Consider the following 11,187-nt stretch of genomic DNA (forward strand, 5'->3'; position numbering starts at 1 on the left):
ATATATATATATATATATATATATATATATATATATATATATATATATATATATATATATATATATATATATATATATATATATATATATATATATATATATATATATATATATATGTATTTATATTATTTGCAAAATATTTGGTAAACGGTTTCTCTAGATAAGACCCTTATGTCTCAGTAGGGATCGTCTTTAAAGCTGCATTGAAACTTTATACTGTCCACTAAATTTCACTATATGGAGAAAAATCCTGAAATGTTTTCCTCAAAAAACTAAATATCTTCTTGAGTGAACAAATAAAGACATCAACATCTTGATGACATGGGGATGAGGAAATTATCTGGAATTTTTTTACAAAAGTGAAATAATCAACCTGATCTCATAAATTTTTGGTGAAATTGTCACGCATTATTTTGCTCAGTTTTTCATGGCATTGTCACGTATTTCCACCACTTTAACTTGCAAATGCCACGACTTTCTTTTGCGTGTCAGTTTCACGTGTTAGTTATTTAATTGTTTTTTTCTTATTTTTAAACAATTGTTGCTTCGGTGTGGGGTTAGATTTGCTGTTTGCACTAAAATGTCACTTTAAGTATTGGTTCACACTATTTTTTCACATGCTTTTTAAACCATGGTCGCCTGACCTTAGGGTTTGGGTAAGGATGTCATTTTATGTAACAGAAAGTTGTTCGTGAGAATGCCACACAAAACTGAGCAAAATAATGCATGACTATTTCACAGATTTTGTGAGATCAGGCTAGAAATAATTGTGGACATTCACTCTGTAAAAGGTTCAGGACATTTCCTATCAGATCTGATTTGAGCTGGACATATATTAGTATATTATAAGAATTAGTACACTGTAAAAAATACTTTGCTGCCTTTAAATTTTTTGTTGAATCAACTTGGATTTACAAGTCATTTCAACTCACTATTATTTATCTTGACTAGAGATGAGTTCTTATAACTAGGTGAGTTGTTGTAACTTATACAATTAAGTTGACTTTTCTCAACTATATTTTATTAGTTGTGACAACTCATCTCTGTTGACATGACTTATAAATCTGAGTTGATTTAACAAAAATTTTTAAGGCAGCTATGTTTTTTTACAGTGTAGTGTATTATACATATTATAAAATTATTAATATTCATTAGACATAATAGTAATCTTATTTTGAACTGAGGTAATAATACATTCAGATGATAATTTATAAGACAGGGTAAGATATTAATCTATGGCATTAGATATGAATCTGTCAGATGTTTCTGCACACGGTCAGATGTTGATCTGATCTGAAGGATTATTTGTTGATGTACAGGTGACTACATGACTGACAACAGCTGCAGGTCTTTATAGTTAAATATCTCTCTTGATCAGAGGTGTCCAGGTGTTGACATCTTTCCTCGGTTGTGTTGGTACGGCAGAGAGGAATGTGTGTGTTAATTAAAATAAATGCTTATCTGGCTTGTGTTGTGTGGCGGTGTAGAGAGAGTAATTGCGTCTCTTGTGTTGTGAATGTGTATGATTGTGTATGTGTGTGTATTGAAGCCCATCTGGACAGCCATGTCTGGTCTGACCCTCGTAAGTTTGCTGAGTGCTGAAATCTGGATGTGCTGAATTTCACATTTAAACTAAGGACACCGAATCCAATGCCAAACACCGTCAGCAAACACACACAAGCACACTTCAACACGCGCTGCATTTGTCATTTAATTGATACGTTTTACTTTCCAGGACAACGCAACTCATAAACACACTGAACCCATTCAGATGCGCTCGGCTAAAGTGCCTGTATCTTTACGATAAAACTACAATTTATTTTACAGAGCCATAAGAAGCGTCTGGATGTGTGTGTGTGCGTGTGAAACAGAATAAAATAAATCTTTATGATCGCCCATCAGGATCTGCACACATTAAACTTTGTCTGGTCTGTGGTGTGAGCTGGAGGTTCTTCTGTTATTCAGGATCAATGTTTCACAGAGGTGCTTCTGACACCGACTCGGCTTTAATCCTACTTTGTTGTGGGAAGACGCAGCACTTTTCTGGAGACGAGCGAGTCGCCTCGGCCTGGTCCCAATCAGAAGAGCGAATAAACATCAAATGTTTGATGACGCCATGTGTACCTTCAAATATAAATTCAGTCTCCGCTTTAACTCTGTGGTTCACTTTGGCAATTTTTCCTCTTGTTATTCAGCCCAAGAATGGATGTCCTGTCATTTCAAACCCGCATGATTTTCTTCAGAGAAACACAAAAGATGTTCATGATTTTCTATGGGGTGATGTTTGATAAATACAATACAGAAGATCTCCAGTAAATTGAATTCAGTTGAACTTAAATCTATTTATTTTGCATTGCAGCCAAGCAGCTTTAGAGTAAAAACATAGAAGTACAGCCAAATGTTTTTAGCTCATATTTTACTCCCCATCAAGCTATCCTACTGTAGGTGTACAATATATGACTTTCTTCTTTCAGTCAAACACAGTCTGAGTTATATTATATGAAATAATATCCTGACTCTTTTCAGATTTATAATGGCATTGGATAGTGCCCCACTTTGCCCCAAAGCTCAAAAAGCACATCCATCCATTTATCAAAAACTAATCCATACAGTTATTAAATGTCTTCTCAGGTAAAGTGATGGGTTGTTGTAAGAAAACATTTATATTTCAAACTTTATATAAATTACAGCGGCACACGTGTTTGTTTGTTTGTTTGTTTATAAAGCACACAATTATACAACTCTTGTTGCCCAAGGTGCCGTACAAAAACAAGAAACAGATTTTAAAATAAATACAAATTAACATGCAAAGCGATAAAAATAAGTAAAAAAAGAAAGAAGCAATACAGAAATTTGAAAAACTCAGTAGAAGAAAAAGCTTTAGATAAAAGGTAAGATTTTAAAACTAAATAACTTTAGGGCAGCTTTAACATGCAATAGTCTTAAGTCTATGAGCTACTACTGAGAAAGCTCGGACACACTTAAGTTTTAATTTAGACCTAAGAACAGTTATGGGGCGTGCACACCAAGGCGTTTACCTGCCGTATGTTTTCAATTATTTCCAATGGAAGTGCTGCGCTTTTCCAAAAACGCCAGCAGCTGGAGGGTTTGTCTGCGCTGAGCGCCAAGAGTTGAATAATGTTAAACTTTGGGTAAAAGCTCAGCTTGTCAATGTCACTTTTCAATTGGCCGTCCAATCACAGTGGAGGAGGGGTGGGACAAATATCACAACAATCAACCAGTGCATCGTTCAAAGTCTGAAAAACAAAGCAGAAGCTGAAAAAAAGCTGGCAAGCGCCTACTCGGCATCCGGCTGGGGTTTTCAGACGCGTTTAAATGCTTTGGTGCATGACCCCTAAGATTCAGCAGACCAAAGAACGTACAGTAAGAGATCTAGTGGGTGTGTGTCGCTTAAAGAGGTTTGCAAGATAGAGAGGTGCCAGCCCATTTATTGATTTAAAAACAATCACTAAAAGGTTTTACTCAATTTGAAAGCAAACTGGCAACCAACCAAGAGAAAAAGAATTGGGGTTATGTGTTCTGGCTTTGGTGTGTATGTGTTCACGAGAGAGTTTAGGTCAGGTGGAAGACCTGGTGACCTCTGAACCAACATTTGTACCTCAGCCATTATAAAGCTGAAGAGAGCCAGGATGTTTTATAAAGAGCACCTATTGTCCGATTTATGATTTTACATTTCCTTTGGTGTGTAAGTGTGCATTAGTTAAAGATATGTCCCAAAGTAAACAATAATGCAAGTTATCTTCTCCAACATAAATCTCTTTTCTTGGACTACAACAAACACACAGATTGTAGGCAACAGTTTACTTCCTGGGATTGGTGATGTAGTAAAGACCGACATTATCATAATTCCTCACAGCCTGTAAGTTAACTTCTGTTAGCATTGCATTGTCAGCGAATCTTTCAAACATGGTAAGGAGCATCACATTTCCTGCTGATGTCAGAGGTATTCAGACCAATCATAACATACAGATAAGCTGGCCAATCAGGGACACAGAGCTTTTTTAATCCGTGCGTTTCAGAAAGAGAGGGAAATCTGGAGCTACAAAAATGTACGGTATGTGGAAAATAATCTGTTTTTTTTTTTACCATAAACCACGCAAACACATTGTATTATACCAAATACACAAAATAACCTTGTTTTTTTAGCAATGAAATAGGTGAACTTTTATATAACTTTGACTGTGTTTGACTAAAAGAAGAAAGTCATGTACATCTAGGATAGCTTGAGTAAAATATGGGCTAATTTTCATTTTGGGGTTAATTGTTCCTTTTTAAAAAATAAAGCTTATGAAATACAACAAAAATATTATAACAAAAATGTTCAAATACATTAGCAGTACAAACCACAACAAAATCACAGCATTATATTTTATAGTGCTGTCAAACAATTCAGTGTATCAAATGTGTATAATACTGTATGTTAATATTACTGTAAGTGTAAAAAGCTGTCATTAGGATTGTCATTTCACAGTGCTATTAAGATAATATGTATGTCAGATTTTTGTCAATTTACACTATTAAGTGTAAATGAGTGATACTAACAGTAAAAGTCATTGTTATAGTCTGAATGTCATATTAATAGTGCTACTTAACACGTATAAATATTAAAGTTTAGTGTGTCGCTCACATGTAAAGGATGTCTGATCTGAGAACTGTCATGATGCTGTAATAAAACTGTTTTACTTCTGTATTCTGAGGCTGGCAGCTTGAGAAGCTGTTTGTTATGTTATCTCCTCTGAAGGCCTTGCTGTGTTTCTGGCCCCTGTTGTTTCCTATGGCTGTAATTGTTGGACCTCAGGGACTGTGTGTGTGTGTGTGTGCGTGTGTGTGTATGTGTGTGTGTGTGTGTGTACAGTGGATTAGAGGTGTTTGGCGAGTGTGTGTATATGCTGTATTTGAGTGTGTTGTCAGGTACAATAAGAGCAGGTCGAGATCCTCCTGGAGGCAGAGATAATACTCTTAATAAGCAGCAGGTTTGGACAGCGTTCAGTCCGTTTATAGTCCTGAGCCAGGCCAGGTTTTCACTGCAGACACAAAAATATTATAATCAATTTAGATGCAAACCCCTTTAAGTGTGTCTGACGTTTTCTTGTAAATAAGCCTTTTTTTATCAGGCTCTCTTATGTTTAGTTTCAATAATTTCACTTTAATGGCAATGACGAGGATATTAGTCAGTAACTGAAATGCTTTATTTTCACAAATGTCTTTAGCTGCAAAACCCACTAAGACATAGTCAGCAAAGAAACTAAAGCACACATTAGGAGGCGCAGTGATCAATACAACGGCTACATTTGTATTGTATCACCAGAGACACAAGTTTGAATGTGAAACACAGCCAATTTGTGGGCCATTGTTCATTTAATTCTTCTTCTGTACACTTAGAGGACTTTGCTGAAAAATTGATGTTCCATTTAGCAGATTCTGCCAACAAAGCTGTATTTCTGAATGATGCGAGGCTGGGATTAAGCAGATTTGAAGTGAAAGTATTTGATGAACATATAATATGTGCTGAGAGCATTCCGTTTATATCATTATCTCATTTTTGACTGATGTGGCGTTTAGGGGCTTTTGCATCTGAGATTTTCGTTTATGGGTCAGTGACAACAACGGTTTGGCAAAATAAGAAATTCTAAAATATTTAAAAAAAAAATTAAAAGCATGCATCAGGTTTATTTCAATGCACATACTGTGTATTTATGTTAATTTTATGCAATCATAAAAATGGTGCAAATGTCATTTTTTAAAGTTAAGACTAAATGGACCTGAAAATGTCAAATGGTGCAACCGCCAATTGCGCCAAAGAATGAGAAATATTAAATATTTTATGTACTGATATTTTTTAAATATAATTTTATTAGTTATTTCTAAATGTAAATTTGAATGCATTTTTGTAATATTTGTCCTGATTATGCTCAAAACAGCTCTGTTTTCTAAATAATCTTTGACAAATGATGATGTAAAAAATCATATTACACTAAACTAGAAGATTATATTTTATTCCACATTTTTTATGAATATATTAATATTTTCATTTAAAGAAATACTAGTTACACCAATTGACACAGACCGGTTACACCACATTGACATCTTTGCAATTATCCCCCAAAAAATGATTTAAAATGAAATAAAACCAGAAATTTTAGACTTGGTCCTCAATAAAGAGAATGTATGCAAGTAATCTGCATTTTTTTAAACCCTTTTATGGTTCATTGAACCATACGGACACAAATTAATTAACGTCACGTCATTGACCCTTATACGCACTGATGTTGTTCCATCCTGTCACTGTAAAAAATCCTTGTTGAGATTCAATTTTTAAGTTTAATCATTTTGAAATTACAATAAATTTCACTTCCTTGACTAGTGAGAAGTTGCTATAAATAATAAAAATACAGTTGAAATAACTTAAGTGAATTAAAGTTTATTTTATATTTTTATAGCAGCACTAGTCCAAAAAGTTGACAAAAAAATTCAAAACAGGAATTTTTGTTACAGTGTGATTTATACTGTCACACTGCAAAAAAAAAAATGTTTTAAAACCATTTAAGAGTAACATTATTACAATGATGTAATCTGATAATCTTCCCATCCTCTGAAGATCTTATGAAGAACAGGACTTCAGTATAAGTTTTGTTTTGCTGATATTCGCTCATCATCTCTATATGTGTCTGTTCTGAATTTCAACCCTTCATCACCGGCAGTCCATCCATCTTAACTTAAATCATAAGACATGACCAGTCAAAGCTCCTTCTGTCCAATAGTTTCTTGTTGATTTCTGGATCAGTGTCTGGTGAATACGGCGTCTGTGTGGATTTGTTGTTGCCGGGGGCGACTGAGATGAGGCATCAGTGCACCCTGTCTATATGTAAAGCAGTGCTTGAGCAGTCTGGGTTCAGCTGTGACCCGTATCTGGGTGACCCGATAGGTGATGACCTGATCTTTAATACTTCCTGTTGTTTCTTCTTCAAATGAGATGCTAATTAACTAGCACTAATTAACTAGCACTAGCATCTTTAGCATTTTCTGTCCACTCAGCTAATCGAACATTTTAATCTGTTATGACAAATTTTTCTTTCTTTCTTTCTTTCTTTCTTTCTTTCTTATTTTGACCCATACGCTGTATTTTTGTTGTTTGCTACCCATGCTATGACTGTTTTTGTGGTCCAGTGTCACATATTATATACACAATATAATGTTACATACACGATGACAAATGAAGATTACGGAAGTAAAAAGATAAAGTTTGACATGAGGTATTGATTTCTGTAATTTATTCATTTTTGTTTTATTTACAGCATTTGTTCCTAGTGCACATCATTTCAAAGCAGCTTTTCCATATTGCTGAAAAGTTTCATTTACATCTTCAAGAAAATTCTGCCTTTATTTCGTAACAGATTACAGTGAAGTCTTCTTTTGTTGTTGTTGTTTTATTGTGGCACTGCAGGTATAAGAGTCAAAGGCTCGGTCATTTAATGCTGTTTTTAATGAGGCTAAGAGCAGATTTACCCTCATTCATCATTATGCAATGACTCCGCCTTCTCTCTCTGTCGCTGATGTGGAATCTCATTATGTTAATTAGCATGTTAATTACCTGCACTGTGAGAGTGGGCGGGGCAGAGGTCTGTTTACACGCATGATCACGTTGTTTTCATTTAGACGTTGTGTTTTGTTAATCTTTAGTGGTTTAGTGATGTCAGGGTCATTCATTGAATCTGCTGATACTTCATCTGTTTGTTCTGCATGTACAGTGAAATGAATGCTGTTATTTTGCTTTTTATGCAGTGTCGTATCAATTAATTACATTCAGTTCATTCATCACATGTGAGGTCACGTTGAGCGCTTTGCATTGTGGGATACAGTAATAATATCTCATACAGTGTCTCTGGTTGTGTACTGCACATTCTGCACGTTTTTCCATCCAAATAAATTTCTTACACATACATAGCTATTCAAAATATTTGGAAAGGGTTTTAATCTTCAGTTACACAAGTTTAGTCCATTACAAATGTCATCAGATTGTGTCAGAATGAAGCGTTTGGTTTCACAGCAGTAGTTTAACCTTTTCATTGTCATGCTGTCTGAAGATCCTGTCACTATATGATGACAAAACATCATTCATTAAAGCTAAAATATTCATTCTGAATGTGAATACACATAATATTAAAAGAAGTCACAAGATTTATTTTTGTTATGTTGTGTTAATATGATCACTGGTTTAATAAACTCTCATTGACATGTTAACCACTAATATTTTACCCAGCATGTTTTTGATATGTTTTGTAAGGGTTTAGTGCTGTCTCGGCCCGGTCCAGTTTAAACACTGCTGTTATGTGAGGTGTTTTTGGGATTGTGTAGTGAAGCGTGTATGAGCGATTGACTCTCTACCGCATCAAACACAGAACAGACGCTGCAGCAGGTTTTAGCCTCTGAGGTGTGCAGACACACAACAACCACAACAACAACAACAACACAAAAGTGAATTTTCCTCTGGCTGGCACTCCTGCCAAAACACTCAACAGCACAGAAAGACAAAAGCAGCATTTTAAAACTGTGAAATTTAATTTCTTATCTATAACTATTCAAAGTTAAAGTTGCTCCCATTTTAATTAGCATTCTTGGCATGAAACAAAGTGAGTTGGTGAATTTTCCCTGACAAATTAGCCCGGCTCTGGCAGCTGTCATCATGAATATGAAAATGAGCTGGATTTTTACATTAATTAAAGAAAATGTGAGTGATATTTGCCCGTTCTCGCTGCCATGATGCTAATGCGTTGTGGGTGGTTGCCAGGGTGTTGCTATGCGGCTCCTGATGTAGTCCGAGTGTCGTTTTACACATTGATGTGAGGTTGCTAAGATGTCCTGTACATTTCTACATACATTCTAAAAAGAAGAAAAAAACTAACTAACCCATGACTATACCGTGTTAGACTCGATGAGATTAGCTCCAGTGCACTTATGTATTGCTGTTCTTGTGTTGCTCTAATTGCTTCTATTGTTTACTTCATTTGTAAGTCGCTTTGAACAAAAGCATCTGCTAAATGACTAAATGTACATCTAAATGTAATGTTCTGGCTGGTCGCTAAGTACTGGCTGATTGTTGCTAGGCTATTGGTAAAGGGACGTGTATCATTATAGGAAGTACCAGCAGCTGGTCTTTTTACTGTTTGTCTATGTTTAGCACTGTGCACCCAGAGTTTAAAAATCTTAAAATTTGGGCGAAACGCTCAGCAGGTCAATGTCACTTTTCACTTAACCGTCCGGGACACAACAACCAATCAGCGCATCGTACAATGACTGATAAACAAAACAGAAGTATCATAGAAATCAAAGCACTCAGTTGAAGAAACACTGTCAAGTAGAAGTCTTCACGGGTCCACCGAGGTCCGACCTGCGACAGGAAGCGGGTTCAGGTCAAAAATGTTCACGTGTGCCTCAGAAACGGGTCGGGTATAATATAAGCGCGGCCTCAGGTCTCGGGTAACAGACCCGAGACGACCCAAACCATCTTGCGCGTGTGCATCAAGTCCTTTTCCAACCCTTTGTCTGTTTGCCAAGAGTGCTTGTGCGGCATTTTCGTTAAGACAGACCTGTCAATCAATTTTAAATGCATATTTTAGTGGTTACCTTGGTTTTGTCGTCCAGTGACAAAGGAAAATAAAGGGGTCGGACTCGGGTCTAATATCTCGGGTTTGTCTTCGTTCAGGTCTTTAAAACAAACAATTATTATGCACGTCAGGTCTGGGTAAAAACTGATTCCGGTCATTTCGTGTAAATTTTTTTTTGAACCCCAGAAGGCCTCTACTGGTAAGCGCCAAAAGACTTAGCATACACTGAGTGTTTAAAGTTGTGTTTACATGCTTTGGTGTAAAGTGTTTGCCTGAGAAGTTAGCAGGGCATTGTGTAATAGACAAAAAAAATGGTGTAATAGATAAAAAATGTGCAAATAATACTCACAAACTGTATTTTAAATGAAGTGTCAATAAATAAATAAATATATAAAAACATAATAAATGACATCTAACTGATTTTATTGATTATGTACAACACAGAGCAATGCATGTAGATGTGCGCTGTTAGGATGCCCTGCCTGAACTCATGGGAATTTGTACGTATGTTACAAGTTGGCTATGAATATGTACAAAGTGTATTGTACAAATACTGTACGTACGGTTATCATAAAAAACCTAATCCTGCCTCTAACCCCAATGTGATAGGAGCAAATGCAAATTGTGCAAAAACAAAATGTGGTTGTACGAAATAGTATGAATCAGCCACTAAGTTGTGTTGGAACATCTACGGACACAATGTTTTCTCCTGATCGAAGACTTCTGTAAATATTAGGTTTGCATGTAAAGGTACGCTGTAACTAAGTTTAATTAATAGCGCGTAAGTTGTTACTTAGCATCCCCTTTTTTTCAAAACTACACTAAGCTATAACTTTCACACAGTTGGTGCACCGACTCTCTCAGACTCTTCACTACAGCTCAGTTTGGTCACATCATAAACATACCTGACTTACTGTTTATACATTACAGCGCAAATGAACATCAATCGTGCATTTCTCAAACGTCCAGCCAGCTCTTCACCTGAATATACACAGAGATTCATTTCAGCCTTGTTATTATAATCTCCACTTAACACAAATGAGAAGTGTGAGATATTCACAGCCTTGACTCTATGAATAGTGATGCGAGCGTGTCCCGACAGGCCGACCCGACGTAGATCAGATCATCGTGTCATAGATTGAGTTCTGTCTGATGAAATCATTCAGTGTCACCTCCACCTGCCCTCAGACAAACCCCACACCACCAGAGGAGAAATTTCTCCTGCTGTTCATCGCCCGGCTTCTGTCAGAATCGTTCCTCTCATCCGCACTCATCAGAAGTTCTCACAGGTGTCGCTTCTTTCGGCGTTTCTCCACGAGTCTCTTGCTTCCTCTACATGCCGAAACAGGAGCCGACGCGGTCGGCCGGCGGGGAAGCGGCGCGCGGTCGCAGGTCTGAATTGACTGTTTGAGAGTCATTCCGGTCGGAAATAAATGTGTGCGCGCAGGTCTGAACCTAATCACTTCAGCTGAACACTTCAGGCGTGCAAGAGCCCGTGGACCAATAATGACAAATCTCTTACTCCCTAATGGAAGAAGCATTCGCTCTTTTCGGAAAGTGC

This window comes from Misgurnus anguillicaudatus, chromosome 8, assembly GCF_027580225.2.
Source record: "Misgurnus anguillicaudatus chromosome 8, ASM2758022v2, whole genome shotgun sequence".
Taxonomy (NCBI): Eukaryota; Metazoa; Chordata; class Actinopteri; order Cypriniformes; family Cobitidae; genus Misgurnus; species Misgurnus anguillicaudatus.